This window comes from Rhinolophus sinicus, chromosome 2 (genome assembly GCF_057876585.1).
Source record: "Rhinolophus sinicus isolate RSI-liver-muscle chromosome 2, RSI-T2T, whole genome shotgun sequence".
Classification (NCBI taxonomy): domain Eukaryota; kingdom Metazoa; phylum Chordata; class Mammalia; order Chiroptera; family Rhinolophidae; genus Rhinolophus; species Rhinolophus sinicus.
The window spans coordinates 114,623,170-114,642,155 of record NC_142502.1 but is presented as its reverse complement, the minus strand read 5'-3'; the positions used below and the strand labels follow the sequence as shown (position 1 = coordinate 114,642,155).

The following is an 18,986-nucleotide window of genomic DNA, read 5'->3' as shown; positions in this document are numbered from 1 at the left end:
TCCGGTTCAGGCCTTTACTCTCCCCCTTTTTGAGTTTTGGTTGCCACAAATTGTCCCTGTTGATGGTGGTCGAATAGCCTCCTTTAGTATTTCTTGTAGTGCAGGTCGTGTATTAGAAAATTCCCTCAGCTTCTGTATGTCTGGAAAGGTCTTTATTCCTCCTTCATATCTAAAGGATATCTTTGCTGGATATATTATTCTTGGCTCATGATTTCTCTCTTTCAATAGTTTGAATATTTGGTTCCACTCCCTCCTGGCTTGTAGAGTTTCTGCTGAAAAATCTGATGATAATCTAATGGGCTTTCCTTTGTAAGTTACCGTCTTCTTTTCCCTGGCTGCCTTGAGGATTCTTTCTTTGTCGTTGATTTTAGAGAGCTTCAATACAATGTGCCTTGGAGAAGGCCTGTTGGGATTGAGGTAACTAGGTGTTCTATTTGCTTCTTGGATTCGAGGGTCCAGTTCTGTCCACAAATTTGGGAAGTTCTCATCGACAATTTGTTTGAATATATTCTCTGTTCCCTTCTCTCTTTCTTCTCCTTCTGGTATGCCCATTATTCTTATATTGCTCTTTCTGATGGAGTCAGAAAGTTCTTGTAGAGTTCTTTCATTTCTTTTAAGTCTCAAGTCTCTTTCTTCTTCTCTCTGTGTCATTTCCAGGTTTCTATCTTCGATGTCACTGACTCTTTCCTCCATCTGGTCAACTCTACTACCTAAGCTGGTTATTTCATTCTTAATTTCTTCTATTGAGTTCTTAATCTCCAGAAATTCTATTTGGTTCTTTTTTAAGATTTCAATCTCTTTCGTAAAATGCTCATGCTGTTCTTTGATTGAGTTTCTGAGTTCCTTTAACTGCCTATCTGTGTTTTCTTGTATCTCGTTGAGTTTTTTCAGAACTGCAATCTTGAATTCTCTGTCATTTAAGTCACATATTTCTGTATCTTTAAGTGCCTTCTCTGGAGATTTTTCACTTTCTTTCTGAGTTATCTTGTTGCCTTGGTTATTCATGGCGATTACTGGTTTACTATTTCTCTTCCTAGACATCTACAGGAGTGGCTTCTGCAACAGGTTGATAGAAAGCGGTCTTTCTTTTGTTTGCCAGTACTTGTTGGTAGAATGTTTTATTATTTCTCCAACTGCAACTTATTTTCCTTCTCCCACACAGTAGTGCTATGTTTTCTCTGCACTATTCCAACTTCTCACACAATGGGGGGATTCCCTGGGAGACGGGCTTCTCCTCTGTTAATAGTTCGTCTAGGTCACAGGGCGCAGTGTCCCGGTGGGTATGCGGAGAGCTTTTGATGTTCCAAAGCTCTTCCAGCTCCTGATTCAGAGCCCGTAGGTTTCAGCAGTTCTGTTTACTCCTGCAGGGATCCGCCCAGATAGGTGGGGTCAGAGGCGGGGTGAGTTGTGAGAGGTGGCCCAGAGCAATGGCGGCGACCACCACCACAGCCGGTCCTGCTTCCACAGGTCTCTCCCCTTTGCTGGAACTAGTTGGGCTGTGAAATTGTGTTTGCGGCCCACAGTTCTCAAAACAGCAAATTTTCTGTTGTTTTGATCTGACACTGCTACTGTTTCGCTTTTAGCACCGGGCAGGTGGGGGCGGGGCGAGCTCTGGAAGGGGAGGGAGGGGGCGGCCAGTCTCAGTGCCTAAGGCTCCGTTCTCTGCTCGGCAGTGCGGGCTTAAACCACCGTTTTCAGCCTTTTTCCCTCGGTCTTTTCTCCGAGGTCTCTGCCGTGAGCGTTGGGTTCAGCCGTGTTATATGCTGTCCCCTCAGCCCTGTGGAGCCCTGGCGGAGCCCTAGCAGCCCGAGTTCTTCCCTCTCCCGCAGCTGCGGTAGTTCCGGGAACCAGCGAGCTCGGCGCACTGAGCGAGGTCTGCGTCCTGCGCCCGCGCGGCTCGGTCTCCGCACATCTCCCTTCCCTCCTCCCTCCACTCGCGCGAATCTCCCACCTGTAGGTGATTTCAGTCAGTAGTGGGCCTCTTCGTGTTGCCTGTGTGCTGTGCAGGGAGTCCTTTGTGGAGTTTTTGTTGTTCGATTCGTTGTAAATTCCAGGGGAGCTTTACAGAGGCTCACCTCACGCCGCCATTTTTCCGGAAGTCCCCAGCTAGGTCTTATTTTCAGGGAAACACGATATCTGACCCCAGGGTGTTAGCTGCACTTTGGGGAATAGGGAAGAGTACTCCTTCACTCTTCCCATGACACCCTTCTTTTGGGCACTGAAATGGCATGTCAAGTTGTGTCAGAAGTTGTGGCATACCTAGGTCATTTGTAACCAGTTGGGATTGAGTACCAAAGAGGAATCTCACTTGTTCCCCAGACGTAAGCGGCCAGGTTGGTAGCTGGAAATGACCAGGCTGCAAGCTTCAAAGAAACTGTAGTTTTTAAGTGGGGGAAATACCAGTGTTTAACTATAGATTACAAATTTGAGAAGGAAAGATAGATATGACTAAGGGTATATAAACCATAGGGTTAAACATTTTTATTTCTGTCTTTGTTACAAGAGCGTATGGGAACCACTGGAGAATAGGCTTCAGAATTTTGGTTTCTTTATGTATTATCTATATTTATATATCTGTTATTTTTAATTTGATATGTAAAACAGGATATCAGAGGAACAACAAAATAAAGAATGAAAATAATGGGGTTTTTAAATCTGTTCACTTCACCCTTTATAATCTGTTTCCCAATTTATATATAAATTTTAAAAAATATGATACCTACTTGAGAGTGGCTAGATTAGGCAGATAATGGAGGCAAAGTGATTTGTGAGTTATCAAGTGCTATGTAACCATTAGGTATTGTTGATAGAGTCATTTACATGACCTGCCCACCATGTATGCTTTCTGATGGGATAGTCCAATAACAGTGACTACAAATATCATGGAATGTGTCTTTTTATCTTTTTAAAAATATTAGGTTGGTGCAAAAGTAATTGCAGTTTAAAAGATTAAAAATAATTGCAAAAACCACAATTACTTTTGCACCAACCTAATAAGTTTTCTTGGACAGTAATTAAATCTGTATCTTTTGAGATGACCACATGGTTTTCTTTAAGCTGTTAATGTAGTAAATTACATTGACAGATTTTCTTTTAAAGAATACCTGCCCTTTTGGGGTTTATCCAGTTTAGTGATTTTTCTCACCCCCGGAGGAGTTTGTGTTCCTTGAATGTTTGGTTTATTCACCCAGTAAACTGGGATTATTATATGTATGGTGTGAGTTTTGATTGGCTTTAGGGGCCATTCAGATTTTTTATTTGTTCTTCAATTTTTTGAGATAGATTTTTTAAAAATTTGTCTTTTTGCCATTAAGTTGATCAAAATATTTTTATTTTCTTTAAAATCCCTGTTTTATTCATAGTTATGTCCTCTTTATCAAATTCCCGGAATTGCTTACTTGCATTCTCCCTTTTTCCTCTTGACCGTGTTTCCAGAGGTTTGTCAATTTTACTAGTCATTTTAAAGAACTGACTTTTGGATTTTCGTCAAAGCAACTTTATTGAAGAATACTTTAAATAAAATTCACCCATTTAAAGTGTCCAATGAGTTTGAAAAATGTAATACCTATTTGACCACCACTGTAATTGTGTGTGTGTGTGTGTTTGTAGTATAGTTTCATCCCTCCCTCTGCCCCCTTAATTTTATTGACCTTTTAAAATATCCAACTCTTAGTTTCATTAGTTGTTATTTTTTTTGTTTTTTACTGTTTACCTATTTTTCTATTTCCTTTATTTCTACTCTAATCTATTCTTTCCTTCATTTTGCTAACTGTGGCTTAGTTTGTTCTTTTTCTCCTCCCTGGAAGTGTAAAGTTAGGTTGTTGATTTGAGACCTTCCTTCTTTTCTAATGCGGCACCTACTCCTACAAACTTCCCTGTTAGCACTGCATTTGCGGTGTCCCGTAGGTTTTGGTATGTTGTGGTTTTGGTTTCATTTATCTCAAGATTTTTTTCTGTTTTTTCTTGTGATTTCTTCTTTGATCCATTGGTTGTTCCAGAGTGTGGTGTTTAATTTCCACATATGTTCGAATTTTCCAGGTTTTTCCTTTTGCTGTTGATTTCTAGTTTTATTCCATTGTGGTTGGGAAAGATACTTAGTGTGATTTCAATGTTCTTAAATTTGTTAAGGCTTATTTTGAGACCTAACGTGTGATGCATCCTGGAGAAATGTTCTGTGTGCACTTGAGGAGGGAATTTGAATCTCTGAGTTTATTTATTTATTTATTTACCACTTTGTCCAGAAACATTACGAGTAACCAGCCCACCTTATTATACTCATGGCATTTTGTGTTGGTCTCACCCTGTGGCTGATGATGCACTGGCTAGGAATGCCTGACACTCCCGAGCCCATACTACTGTCTGTGGGAGCCCCCGCAGACATTTCCCCACCAGAGGCAGTGTTGTGGCTGGACCGGCCCTTGCGTTCTTATTATGATTGCATGACATGCCTCAGCAACAACTGTCAGAGAACTTTGAAAAAAGATTGATTGCTCACAAATCCTGGAGGGTACACGGCATACCCCGGGGCCATATAGCAAGGTCACAGGAGAGAGAGGGAGAGAGTGTGGACCTGGGGCTCTGCCTTTATTAGTGTCCAAGGGTGGGGTGCCTAGGGTTTCATGGGTTCACTCTTTATTGGCAAATTGAAAACATGAGAGCTGGAATTATGATGCGGGAAGGGAAAAGTGGGGTTACTGAAGCAGTCAGTTATCTAGGTTCCCCAGGGTTTTCATGGTCGCAGGACTTCAAGGTCGCAGCGGCCTGGCTCTTTATGTGAGCAGCTGGCAATGTGTGTGTTGGAGACGGATGCCTGGCAGTCACCAGCCGAATGGTAGGCACTTACATTACAGTTAGTTTTCCAAAAATGTCCCTTCCAGCTCCTTGCTTCTTATAAATGGTTGATTAATAGACTCCGAAGCAGATATTTTTGTGTCTATCAGTTGCCAGACATGCCTGAATGCTCAGTGCTCTCCTTACTGTTGGAGATAAGTCATTGGTATCCGTAAGTCTAATCAGATCAGACAGCCAATTCTAGAATCCCCAGAGCACATTCAGAAAGCCCACCCTTAAAATTCTGTTTTTCTAGAACCAGAAGTTGTTCTGTTTGCTGTCCATATTGGTCATGGTTCTCCAGAGAGAAGCAGAAACCATAGGATTTAGGTTTTCATTGAATGATGTCTTTATTTTTGCCCTGGTTCTCGATGTGGATTTTCACTGGGTATGAACTACTGGGATGCCTGTTACTTTCTCTCAGAACTTTAATCTGGCCGACTTTCTCATGTTTCATAACCATGAGTTGCTAGCCTAAGTTTTTCTGACCTTAATACGTGGGAATTCTGAAGACCTGTGTTGTGGGAATTTCTCTCCAGAAAAGAATTGAATGAATTCGGGTTTTGGATTGAGATTTCCTGGATCACACAGGAAACATTACCCCAAACCATCCTGGGGACATGACTTACTAGGGGAAAATCACCCCATCCCCAACTTCCATCACCAAGTGTGGGTGGGGGTGCTAGGCAGACAAGTGTCCCTACAGACTCTCATTGTTGGTGGTTATTTTCTACCTCCAGTTTCACGGAGGGTCCCCATCGTATGTGGTGTCCTAGACTTACCCCACCACCCTGCTCCAGTCATGTCCTGGTCTCCTGGCCTAAAGTGGTTCTTCAATCCCAAAGTCCCAGGCCGTTAGGTTGGCATGTAAGGCTTAGGCTGGCATGTAAGGTGGGAATTGGTTTCATGTGTCCTTAGAAATGCAGCACTTTATTAACCCAATTGTTTTCACAATGAAACAATTGCTGCCACAGTTATTGATATTAAGGGCCCTCCTTCCCTTTTCCTTCCTTTCCCCCTTCTACAACATTTGCTTTGTCTATGCATGCTTTTCCTTTCTGAACCATTTGAAACTAAATTGCTGACATTGTGTCATTTTACCTATAATGTCACATGTCTTATAAGGATGTATATCAGCATGTATCTTTTATGAGCAAGTACTTTTTCCAACTTGTTCAACCCAAGAAATCTAACATTTATACAATAATGTTATCTCACATGTGGTCAGTTTTAATTTCTCCACAGTGATTCCCAAATGTTATTTACAGCCCCGTGGTCCAGTGTCCAATCAATGGTGACACATTACAATTACTCATCCTGCCCCTTAATTCTCCTTCCATCTAGGACAGTCTTTCCACCTCTTTTTGTCTTCATCACACTGACATTTGAGGAGCCTCGGTCAGTTTTGTTGACTCTCCCACAACCTGCATTTTCTGATTGTTTTCTCATGGTTAGAGGCAGACTAAGCATTTTGGCAATAAGTCTTCATAGATGTTGTATAGTTCTCACCAAGTTACATCAAGAGACTCAAGATGCTAATTTGACCTGTTTTTCCTAATGCTGAGCTTGAGTGTTTTGTCCACATGTTGTCCAGATCGCTGCGTTATAATTAACAACCTCTCCCTTTGGACGTAATAAGTAATCTATGAATATCTTGCTTCCCAGCAGCCTTTTATCTAGTGTTTCCAGGCTCCACTGATCATCCTTTTCTGAATAATTAGTAAGTTAACACTTACAAAATGGTGTTTTCCTGATTCTGTTATTCCTCCTACATTTAGTGGCTGCCATTCTTATGAAAGAAGAGCTTTCTGTCCCCACCTCCCACCTGAGGTATTTTTGTTGTTGGTGGTGGTGGTGGTGTTTTGTTTTTTGTATCACTATGCGTTCGTGGATTTCTTTTTAAATATTATTTGAATTGAGATTTAACATCCCTGACATGTGTACATCTTCAGCATACAGTGTGATGCATTTTTACATGAACATAAACCCACGTAACCATCAACCAGCTGTAGGTTGAGATACAGAATGTCTCCACTGTTCCTGAAGGCTCCCCCAGGCCCTTCCCAGTCACCCACCCCCAAACCTCATCCTCACCACCTCTCACCTCCCAGCCCTCTAGTAACCACCTCTGTGTTTTCTGTCATCCTCAGCTAGTTTTACCTGTTCTTGGTCATCACTTAAATCAAATTATGTAGTATGTAATATTCTTTTCTGTCTGGCTTCCTCACTCCATATTTTGTGTGATTGAACCATCTTGCATATATCAGTACTTTGTTCTTTTTCGCTGATGTTATAGTATTCCACTGTATGCATATACTCAGGTTGTTTCTTTATTCTACTATTGATGGATATTTGAGTTTGTTTTCAGTTTGGGCTATTCTGAATATACAAGGTCTGACAATTAAGTTTGCAAACTTGTTGCAACGATGTTATTAACCTTTTTGGATATTAGAGGGAATATTCATTGTCGTGCGGGGCAGCCTGCGGGGTCTCTGCTCCCGCTCCCCACACAAGAACGCAGGATATGGTGAGGCCAAAAAGGAACACCCACGGAGCCATAGGGAGGGGAGTCATACCACTATGGTCTCACTGGAGGCTGGGCCCACCGGATGCGCGACCTGCCGTCTGCCTTTCCGCCAACCGACCAACCGACTCTCCTCCACTCTCCTCAACTCTGTTCCTCTACTCTCTTCTGCTCTCCTCGGCTCTCCTTGGCTCCTCGGCAATCTTCTGCAATCCTCGGCAGTCCTTGGCAGTCCTCGGCTCTCCTCTGTAGCTGCAGCAGTTATACTAGTGGCCAATCGGCTAACCGGCCACAGCCGATGGCCAATCAGCCACAGCCGACGGCCATCCACTACCCGAGCCAGCACCCTTCCACGTGAGGCCGAGAGCCTGTAAACTACTTTCTGGGGCTCTGTCCCCACATTCATTATGAATTTGTACCAACTGGAGAAACAGTTAACCAAGTTTACTATTTGGAAGTGCTGAAAAGGCTGCATGAACAAGTTAAAGGACCTGAACTTTTCGCCTACAATTCATGGCTCTTGCATCGCGACAATGCACCAACTCACACGGCACTGTCTGTGAGGGAGTTTTTAGCCAGTAAACACATAACTGTATTGGAACACCCTCCCTGCTCGCCTGACCTATCCCCCAATGACTCCTTTCTTTACCTGAAGATAAAGGAAATATTGAAAGGAAGACATTTTGATGACATTCAGGACATCAATGGTAATACGACGACAGCTCTGATGGCCATTCCAGAAAAAGAGCTCCAAAATTGCTTTGAAGGGTGGACTAGGTGTTGGCGTCGGTGTTTAGCTTCCCAAGGGGAGTGTTTCGAAGGTGACCAGCACTGAGGTGTGTAGCACTTTCTCTAGGAGGAGTTTGCGAGCTTAACTGTGTGACTTCATAATTGTTATGAACATTCCTGGAACACATGTGCTTTTCTTTTGAGAGTAGATGCCTGGAGTGAAATCCCTGGGTCACTTTGCAAGGCATATGTTACGCTTTAGAAGATAATGTCAGAGGGTTTTCAACACCTCCCTCAGTGAAGCATCAGAGTTCCAGTTTGTCAACCATTCTCCAAGGACCCTTGGCTCCTTTGGGTGAGGAATGAGTCTTGGTCTGCTTGTTTGTCTTGACCTCTGGAGGTAGCACTTGGGTTTTTTTTAATTGAGATACAATTGACACATAGCCCTGTGTTAGTGTTAGTGTCAACATGATGATTTGACAGATGGATTACTTAAGATGATCACCACGGGAAGTTTAGTCAGCATCCATCCACGTACATAGTGAGACTTTTGTCTCGTGCTGAGAACTTTAAAGATCTACTTTCTCAGCAACTTTCAAACATATGGGACAGTATTGCTAACTATCGTCACTGGGCTGCACTTTACACATCCTTGACTTATTTACTTAATAATAACTGGAAATTGGGTTTTTTTGACCCCATTCACCCATTTCACCCACCCTCACCCACCATCTCTGTCATCCACCAATCTGTTTTCTGTACCTGTGAGTTCCTGTTTTTGTTTTTTAAATTCTACACATAAGTGACATCATATGGTATTTGTCTTTCTCTGACTTATTTCTCTCAGCATAAATTGGTCAAGGTCCATCCATGTTATCACAAATGGTAAGATTTCCTTATTTTTCATGGCTGAGTAATATTCCACCGTGTATATGTGTCGCGTCCAGCGCAACATGGGCAGTGAGGGTGCGAGAAGGGGTGGTTTGGGTTAAGTTTTTAAGAAAGAAACAAACAGAGACTTAATGCAGTTAAATCTCTCCGAAGGCCAGGGGTCTCTCAGTCTCAGGGGACTGGAGCCCAGAATAAGGCCGACTGGGGGTTTTTATTGAATAGGTATGCAAAAACAAGAGAAAGCAACATTGTTTCATACACGGTCTCTGAAACTCACACATCATAACAGAAAAATGTTTATCTCAATCACCCTTTGTCAGTCAACAGCTGAAGCACAAGGTCCCACAATGTCCTAATTAAGGTATGTACCTTCTCAGGGTCAGAAGGGTCAAGTCTCTTATTTTGTAAGTTCCGTTGAACTAAGTGGAGAGAACTGATCTTTATTACTTTTGTAACTTCTCTCACAAACAGGTGCCAGGGAAAAGGCAGAGCCGGCAACAGCTTTTCCCAGGCAGGGGGAAGGGGAGGCAAGGCCCATTCCCATATTTTTCTAAGGCAGCTCATTGGGGGTCCCCACTCGGTTCCGCCTGGCTTAGGTTGTATCTCCCGTGAGATATCTTACCCGTCTTTGGCTGCAAACCATCTTTTGGGGACCAGACAGAGAGACATAAGGTGTAAACATAAGGATGGAACAAAGACCCAGAAAGGCACAGTCTCACAGACTCTTCTTTCCTTAAGGAAAGACACGGGGGGACAGTTGGCTAGGCTGTTGTGTGACTACATATATGTACCACCTCTTCTTTATCCATTCATGTATCTGTGGACACCCAGGTTGCTTCCATATCTTGTCTATTGTATACAGTGTTGCAGTGAACACAGGGGTGCAGATAGTTTTTTGAGTTAGCATTTTTGTTTTCTTCAGATAAATACCCAGAAGAGGAATTGCTTGGTCATATGGTAGTTCTATTTTTAATTTTTTGAGGAACCTCCATACTGTTTTCCATAGTGGCTGCACCAATTTGCGATCTCACCAACAGTGCACTAGGGATCCCTTTTCTCCACATCCTCACCAACACTGGTTATTTCTTGTTTTGTTTTGTTTTGTAACAGCCATTCTAACAGGCATGAAGTGATAGCTTTTTGTTTTATGAGCAGAGATGATGTTTTGATCCAGCATTTCCATTTTAAAATGTGGGGCGTTCTATAGAATCCGCCTCACCTAACGCTGACCTCATAGTGTATATGAATGCTTATTCTTATCTTACTGTCATTTGGAATTGGACTCCTCCCAACTTTAGAAATAAAAGGAGACTCGCGCCCTTCTGGTGGGAAGGTAAAAATGCTCCTGCCACTTTGGAAAATGGTTTAGCGGTTTCTTATAAAGGTAGACACATACCTACCCATTGACCTGGAAATCTGACTCCTGAATATTTACATAAGAGAAGTGAAAGCATGCATTCAAAAAACACTTATACAAAAAACGTTCCCAGTAGTGCTATTCTTAGTAGCCACAACTGGAAACAGCCATCAGCAGCATAACAGAAAAACAAATGATGGCATATATTCACACAATGGACTACTTACTACCAAACATGAAAAGAATGAACTACGGACACCCTGACAGATTCCAACAGCATGGAGTGAAAGAAATCAGGACACTCCAGTACATACTATATGATTCCGCTTATATCAAACTCTAGAAAAGACAAAACCAATCCACGGTGACAGAAAACAGAAGTATCACTGCCTCATAGAGGAGAATTGCTGGGGAAGGGCCGGAGGGGACTGTCTGGGGTGGTGAAAATGCTCCTGATCTCCACGGGGGTGTGGAGTACACAAGCGCGGATCTGTTTGTCAAAACAATACAGTTAAGATTGATGCATGCAATGTATATAAAAGTTTTCTAAAATGGGTATAAATATATGTGTGTGTGTATGTGATAGATGTCTGAGAGTTTAAAAAGACATAAAGAGGGAAGGTAGGAAATATGAACTGCCTAGCAAAGACTTAGACGAATAGATCACAGTGATTTAACTTCCGGGAACACTCTGGCGAAAGGGGGAAGCAGGCGAACTCTGCGCTGGCCCAGGACCTTCCATTTTACATTTTTAAGGGTTTTCTGGCCTTGTAAGAACCGCCCGGTAGTTCCCCTCGGCTTCACCAGGTGGCAGTGTTGCACCAGTCAGTCAGGTGCCTGGGCGGGGCCAGAGGTGTCCGGAGCCACTAAAAAGGACTGGTTTTGTTGTCACCGTCATCACTCATTTTTGAGCAGACAGTGTTACTCATCTCGATTACCTACTTAATTCACCGTGCTTAGCTGAAAACGACTTCTATCTTTTTCCAAAAACTATATCCAGTGAGCCAGTGTGCCACCATTGCAGGAAATCAAGGCAATGTGCTTACGGCCCCACTGAAAGATGTGCAGGGGGAGGGGTTCCCAAAATACCGCATTCCCTAGTGGCTGCACCAATTTGCAGTCCCACCGACAGTGCCATAGAAACAACCAGAGGACTCAGGCTGGGGAGGCAGGTTATGAGCTGCAGTGGGGAAGGTGGCTCTGACCCCATCTTGGCAGGTGGGAAGAAGGAACACCTGGTGGCAGGTGCCCTGGGCAAGGGGCTGAGGGAGTCTCTTGGGACCCTAAAAAGGAGCGGCCTTGAGCTGAATTTCCTTCCCCTTGCCTAGAAGTGGGGTCTCCAGGGGGTTCTGTCCCAAGTGAGGGCCTCGTACTTGAGGAAGGAGTGAAGAAATAAAGGGGACCACTATAGCCAAGCTGCTAAATTACTAAAATCCAGTAGGCTGAGGCACAGGGAAAATATTCTACTCTTATTTTAAGTAGCCTGGGAATGTGAACTTTTGAACTTTCCAGCTATACCTGGAAGTAGACATATAAATCCTATAAATGACCCTCTGACCTCTCCTGAAGGACTTAGGGAAGAATGTTCCAGACCAGCTGGCATCTATCATCTAGGCCACCTGACATCAGACTGGTTACCATCTTGGACCACCCAAGGGCTAGTAGTGCAGGACTGATCTTCTCAATAGCCCAACACCTGCTGACTCCTGTGCTCTGTCAACAAATTGTAAACCTGTTTTGAGCAGCATGCAGGTGAGCCTGCTCCGAGTTCTTCCAGTGATGGAGACGCGATCTCAAGCTCCCAGTGAGAGGAGAGGTCGGGCTGTGGAGACAGGCTGGGGTCTCAGAGCTCGGGCCCAGCACGGAGGCTCAGAGGAGGCCCTGCTGGATGGAGCAGTGGGAGGCTTAGTCCAGACAACTATGCAAGGACCTTGAGTCAACACACAGCATGTTCAACAGCAGAGAGATAGAGGTATGAAGAACTGACATGTGAGCGTGGAGACAACATCAGTGTGTCTGTGTCCAGGGATGGAGGGTTGTGGCAGATGTCACTAGAGATAACAGCTGATGGCAAGAGGTTTGAGCAATGTGTGACGGTGCCCAGAGTGCCTGGTGTACGTGTGGCTGTGTTAGTTAGAGCAGTCCAGGCCATGCCTCAGTAACAGGTGAGCCCCGGATCTCAGAGCCTAGCCCAGCAAGGATTGGTTTTCACTCTGCAATGTCTGATGCTGGCCAGGGCTGGTGTGCGTGTACAGGGGTGCAGTCTGAGGGGTTTGGCTTTGACAGCTCTGCCAAGATCCAGGGAGCCAGACTGTGGGAGGTGCCACCGTCTGGTGACATGGCCATCTCCACATGTGGCTTCAGGGGCCCCCGGAAGGGGAAAGGACTCATAAGACCTTACACTGCTTTGCTGTGCTTTAGCCGAGAAATAACTCGCTTTACTTCTGCTTAGAGCCCATTTGCCAGAATTAGTCACGTGGCCCCACCCACCCACCACGAGGCTGGGAAATGCAGTCGCAGCCCCTCTCAGATGCCTCCGGGTGGGACCTGAGCTGGTGCTGGATGAAGGTGGAGTGCTGCCTTTGCCTTAGTGGCTGACAGGCATTGGGGACAAGACTTTTTAGGGGCACGAGTCGCCCAGAGGTATTTTAAGTCAGGGAGTGTTATGATCAGGTGGGTCAGCTGTGCATGGGTCACTCTTCGTGATGCTGTGGGCTGTGGGACAGGCAGGCCTGCCTTTGGCCAGTGTGGAGGGGCCGAGGCTGCTCCAGAGTGTGGCAGGTGCAGTCAAATTGCAGGATTTTCTGTCAGAGAAAGAGTTAGAAAGGGGGTGCCCGCTGTGCCCCCACTGTGACCTGAGCAAAGGCCCCTTCTCTCTGAAAGCTTCTGGGGAGCTCCGGTTGCCTGACATCCACCCCGGAGAAGCTGAGGGGCCCAGTGTGCTGCCTACCCCGCTTCTCACGTACACCCCAGCCCTGTATTGATCTGGTCCCCAAAACTGCCTGGCGTGGTTCATAGATGGGGACAGTGGGGGTGGAGATGGCCACTGGTAGGAATGGAGTCCTGACATCTCCTCCCCGTGCCCCCTTCGGAGTGTAGGAGGTGGGGCATCCCTGCCGTCCAGGATGAGACCTGCTGTCTTACATGGGTGCTGGGCCTGACCATGGCAGGGGCTACATCACAACCCCTGGGGAGCTGCAATGCCTAAACCCCTGCCCTGGAGTCACATGCAGTGGGTGCCAGCAGTCGTGTGCAAGGGATTCTGATGAGCGGCCTGGCGCTCTTCAGCTATGTGGAGCCTCCGTTTCACTCTAGCCCTGTCCTTGCTGGCTGAGCAGCAGAGGCCCCTGCTCAGGTGACGGTTCCCCACGCTGCAGCGAAACCGGTTCTCCTGAGAGTTGGAGACTTGCATCTTGTCAGGAAGAGAAGGTCTCCAGGGAATGAACAGTTTTGTCATTGTCCCCGTTCATTTCTTGGGGTGAGGTCATGTGACTCAGAAGCCCCTCCTCTCACAGTTTACATTGCTGCCTGTTTGGGGGACACAGACTGCTTTGTAACCCAACATTGTCACTTCTCGGGGAGCACGTCCACATTTTATGTTTTGTGACACCAAAGTTTCAACTGGCAGTAAGTGTACGTGGCCTACCCCGTCACAGTGGGGGCCTCATCTTGGAACCAGCCTTCTCTAGGAAATAGGGGTGATGCCAGAGTCCTCGCTGTCAGTTACCCACAGAGAAAACACTGTCCCTTTCAAAGAGGCCCAGAAAAGCCGCCATGTGTTCCTTCCTGTGCCCAGCATCCTGCCTTCTGAGGGGCCTGTTGCAGGGGTGCCTGTGACCTCTTGGGTGTCAGGGTCCCTATGTCTTCTCCCCGGTCTAGGGGGACCCGACACTCTCAGCCCCGTCCACATCCTGTGGAATGCACACGAGAAAGCGAGGTGCTGCGAGGAGTGAAGCGTGGAGACGCTGGTCTGCGCTACCCTCGTCCTCGTCTTCATTCTTGTCCTGCAGAGGCCGTGCCCCAGGCTTGGGCGGCCAGGTCTGCTGGGGTACACGGGACGCAGGTGAGGAGCATGGGCTGGGCAGGGCAGGGTAGGTCCTTGGCTGCTTCTGGCACAAAGGCCAGAAGGCAGTAGGGTCTTGCCCTGACCTTCCTGTCTCCCATCTGGACCCTCGGTGTCTCCTGGCCAGGGCACAGGTCTCTGGCCCCATCTGCTCACGGCTGTCTCTAGAGGGAGTAAAGCTCCAGAGCAGGGCCAAGCAGCACAGGACAAGGACACTGGGCCTCTGCAGGGGACCTTTGACCTCTGGGGCCGGCTAGTATTACCAAGGCGTGTTGGTGTCCAGCCTCATTACTGGCTCATGCTGACTTGTGGTCAGCTAATCCCTTATGTCTTTCTGTTTCCACAAGCAGTTATGCATCTAGGAATCTGTAACTTGCCCATTGTACGTCTCCCGGCTCCATTGCCAGCTGTGGGTTCCAACCCACCTTCCAGTGGGCCTCATTCTGTCACCAGGACTGGGTATCTCTCCTCTGGACTGTGTGCAGTGGGCTGAACAGAAGACAGACTGACCCAGAGCAGGCGTCTCGTCAGCTGAAACTCTGCTGTAGAATGCAGGCACCACTTCTCCACCCTTGGGCGTCACCCATCTCAGTCTCCCGGTTATGGCTGCATGGGCTCCTCTTTCCAGCCTAACCCCCTCTTCTAGCCTTCACTGAAAGGGGCTTCCATGCCTACACTGTGTCCCCCCACACCGTCGCAAGGGGACAAAGGTGGGTGCCACTCTTTCCAGCTGCAATGTAAGATCTAGCTCATACTTTAGCATGAACGTGCCCAGGAGGAGACTCAGGGCTCAGACTGAGTCCCGAGTACCTCGTCAGTGGTCCCGCCAGGAGGCCTCAGGAGGAAGGAAGGATGCCTGGCACTCGCAAACAGGGACAGTCCACAACGTACAATCACACCTGTTGTGACAGGCAGACTGGATGAGATGTTCCAATGGGGCCAGTGGCTCATCTCCAACTGTGACTATTTCTTTCTGAAGTCAGGCTCTCAAGAGGCAGAGGTTGCCCCCAGCATTCTCACGGACAGTGTGAGACCCCAACCGCCCAGAGGCTCGGAAACCAGTTTTCTTCCTGTCTCCTCAAAGCTCACCCTGCCACGCAAACCAGAGCACAGCTGTCTCTGTCTGGCTGGGCCCCTGCCCTCCCCACTCTGACCACTTCTGACAAAGGGGTCTGCCTGAGGTCCCGACACGCCCAAGGGGCCCTGTGAGAGCCACACCTGCCTGCAGTGGTTGTCAGGAACTCCCCAGAAAGTTGCAGAAACCCCCACGCATGTCCTGTGGCCTCGCTTTGGGCTGTGCCTGTCCTTACTGCTTAGCAAGGCTCACCAAGCAGTTCCCAGGGACAGGCCTCTCCCCTGTCCTGTCCCGCCCTGCCCCGCCCCTCCCACACAGGTTCTTTCACCACCACACCCTCAGATTTCAGTTTGGAGATGCTCCCATCCATCTTTGAGTCACATTCACTTTCAGACTCTCTGGTTGGGAGAACATGTTTGTCTTTCAATGTTTTGAAATTTGCTTTCCTCAAGCCAGGAAGACACTTATGGAAAATACTCGGGTTGGGGTCTGTGCTGGGGCTGAGGGTGGATACAGTACAAGTCCCCACCTATGGGCAGACAGACTTGTGTACAGGTAGCATGAAGCGGCCCAAAGAGACCCCTCACTCTGCTGGGAGGCCGGTGCCTCCTAGAGATGGCCACGCAGACAAGTCTTAGAGGATGAGCAGAAAGGGGTACAAGAGTAGGGAGTGGAGAAGGGGGATCATTTGGGCAGGGAAGGAGGGAGGGGATTGTGACAGTGAGGGAGCACTGCAGGAAACTGCCAGGTGACTGAGGGGACCCCAGTGGCGAAGGCCCTGGTAGGACAGATGACAGCTTTCACTCTTCTCCTGATGCTGGTGCGGGAGCCCCTTTGAATCCAAGAGTCCCATGGCGACCTGCATTTTCCATGGTCCATTCTGGAGACGTGCCCAGGAGGTGGCATCAAAACACACAGTTGAGTGGCTGGGTGCAGGAATGAGGGACAAAAGGTCTGGGCGCATGGTAGTGAAATTCTCCAGAACGTCCCCACCTAGCCAGCTCTTCATCCCCTTTCATGTCTTCTCACCCAGAGCTTCTCAGAATGACATGTTTAGTGACGTGCATTTGGTGGGTTTTTGGAACAAGAGTTCTGTTCCCACGACTGTGACCAACACCTTCTAGGTGTTACCTCCTGCTCAGAGGACTGTCCCCACGCACCTGCCAACCATGGTGATGGCCCCAGTAGCCGTGACTGCACCATATGTAAGGCTGTTGCAGAGGGCTAGATCGTCGTGGCCTGGGGGACGCCACCTCTGACTGGGGCCATCAGTTTTTCCTGCCAGGATTCAGTGTGCTGTTGTGCTGTGGCTATGGTAACAGCCCATCTGAGAGAATGGGTCAACTCAGACTGGCAGGATGGGACAACCTGCTCTGCCCTGCTGGACGCAGAGGACCCTGGACAGTGTGCGGTCATCTGAGACAGAGCAGAGGGCACTGGATCAGCTGCAGCCCCCAGGCCCAGCTCCACCTCCCAGGCTCGCACTCTTCAATGTTTCCTGTCCCTGCGATAACTTCTCTTTCTGCCCCGTTTGCTTCTTGCCATCAGAAGGGCCTTTGTCCACTTGGGATGGTTTACGACCTGTTCCCTGTTCCCAGGGCACAGCGTAGACACCTGAGGCCCCAAGAAGAGGGACCAGCCCTCTGGCCGGCTGTTTCCCTGAGGACAGCTGGACATTTCCTCCTGTCTGTCCCCAGCGGGTGGCCATACCTAGTGTCCTCTGGCCCAACTGCTTTCTGAAGGGCAGAGTCCCGCCCCTTGTGCAGGTCTCCACCTCCACACTCCCCTCCCCCACTTCAGGGCTCGGGGGTTTGGGGCCCAACAAACTTCTGAGAATGTGTGAGTCAGGGGTTGGGAAAGTGGCCCCAGGAAGTGTTCCCAAGGTAACCAAGGTTAGCTGATCCCAGGTCAACAAAAGAATTTCCAGGTCAGAAGGCCTCAGGGAGCAGCAGGAGGAAGGGACGCGCAGGTATGCCCAGAAAGGTATGAATAAAAGGAGGAGGCAGAACAGCAGCACCCAGGAGCTCCTCCCCGCTACAAGCCGGCCCAGCCCCCGCAGCCCACTTGCTCAGCCCTCCTAGGAATTCAGTTACGTGGCAGTTTCCTCTGCCCTGTGCCCAGGGCTGCCTCTGAGCCCCACCTGCTCTGCCAGATGGGGCTGGGGTAGGGGAGGAGTGGGGTGGGGGGGTAGGGGGGCAACTGGCCAGTCTGATGATAGATTGTTCCATCGAGATTCTGCTTGGGGAGGAGGGTTCTGGTGTGGCCCCTGACTCGGGAAAGTCCCTTCTGCCGACCTCACTTTGTCCACCTGTCCAGTAGGCAGATTCAGTGTCTTAACTCTCCTACCCCTTGGCTAAGAAGAAGTCTGGGTGCGTTTCCTTTTTTTCTTGGGGAAATCCTACCTTCCAGGTACAGTGCTTTTATTATAGACATTTATGAAAACAATAGCAGTGGTCACTGATTGGCTTAATTTTATTAGCTGAGAAGAGAGAGTGACAGACAGGGCCTGGGAGCCTGGGCTGCTTATGGCCCAAAGCCCCAAGGTTTCTCATGCTCCTGGGGAAGCTGGGGCCTAAACTCCCTTCCCCCAGTGCACCCAAGTCAAAACATACGAAAAAGCCTGAGTGGCAGCTATTTGTTGCACCATATATGGATTGTACCTTTCCGGGAAAGGGCTATTTCCAGGCTCCTGGTGGCAGAACTGAAGTCAGAAAGCGATCTCCAGGGAGTAATCCTTTCTAACAGCTTGCACTGGGCCAGGAGAGAGAGGAGGAACAGGCAGGCTCTGGGGAGACCCGCCCTTCCTGATGGCAGCCTCCAGGGGGCCCGGGACCCCAGCACAGGTGCTGGGCTCAGGACAGTCAGACGGGCAGGGTGAGAGTTGGGCACAGCCTGCGTTTAGCTTTTTGGCACAGTCACAGGGCAGAGTGGGGCCTCCCGCCACATACTGGTGTTGGGCCTCCAGGGACAGTGCTGACCCGGACCCGCCCTGGACCTGAGGAGCTAGGACACCCCCAGCCCATTCCTCAGGGCAGCCCCGATCCTCATCTCTGAGTCACCCTTTGATGAGGTTCTGTTTCCTGTCTGCACCCCGTTATTAACTGGACTACTGCTTCTACACTGTGCCTCTTATCGCCCAGCTCTGACAACACTGGGGGCAGTGGTGAGAAGGTAAGGATGCCGCGGCAGGCCCGCCCTGACTCACACTTAAGTGATGCCTCTCCTCCCCACCCCCAATGGCTCGCCCACCTGGCAAACCTGGGCTGCAGTCCCAGCCCCTCCCGCCAGGGCTCCCATGCCATGGGCAGGTGGGGGCTGGGGGTGGCTGCCATGGAGACTCACAAACTTCTGTTACTTCTTTTAATACAAGTAACATGTTTACTGCAAAGAAATTATGCAGTAGGGCTGAGCAGAAGAGAATTAGAAAGTCCCTGTGATTTTACCTGGCGATGATCAGATTCATGCCTTCCCTCCACATACTGTTACGGAATCTGCCGTTTGCACTCATTCATGAGAG

The 18,986-nt window shown here is 48.2% G+C and overlaps 1 protein-coding gene across 4 annotated transcripts in view; it reads left to right on the top strand.

Annotated features, from left to right (window-relative positions):
* ZNF892 (zinc finger protein 892) overlaps positions 1-8,896 on the top strand; it is a 28,401-nt gene extending 19,505 nt beyond the window's left edge. For all 4 annotated transcript variants that reach the window (XM_019725855.3, XM_074332510.2, XM_088795944.1 and 1 more), the window contains exon 6: positions 2,111-8,896. The gene's annotated coding sequence lies outside the window, so the exon portion shown is untranslated. The remainder of the gene's footprint in view (positions 1-2,110) is intronic.
* Positions 8,897-18,986: the final 10,090 nt, after the last annotated feature.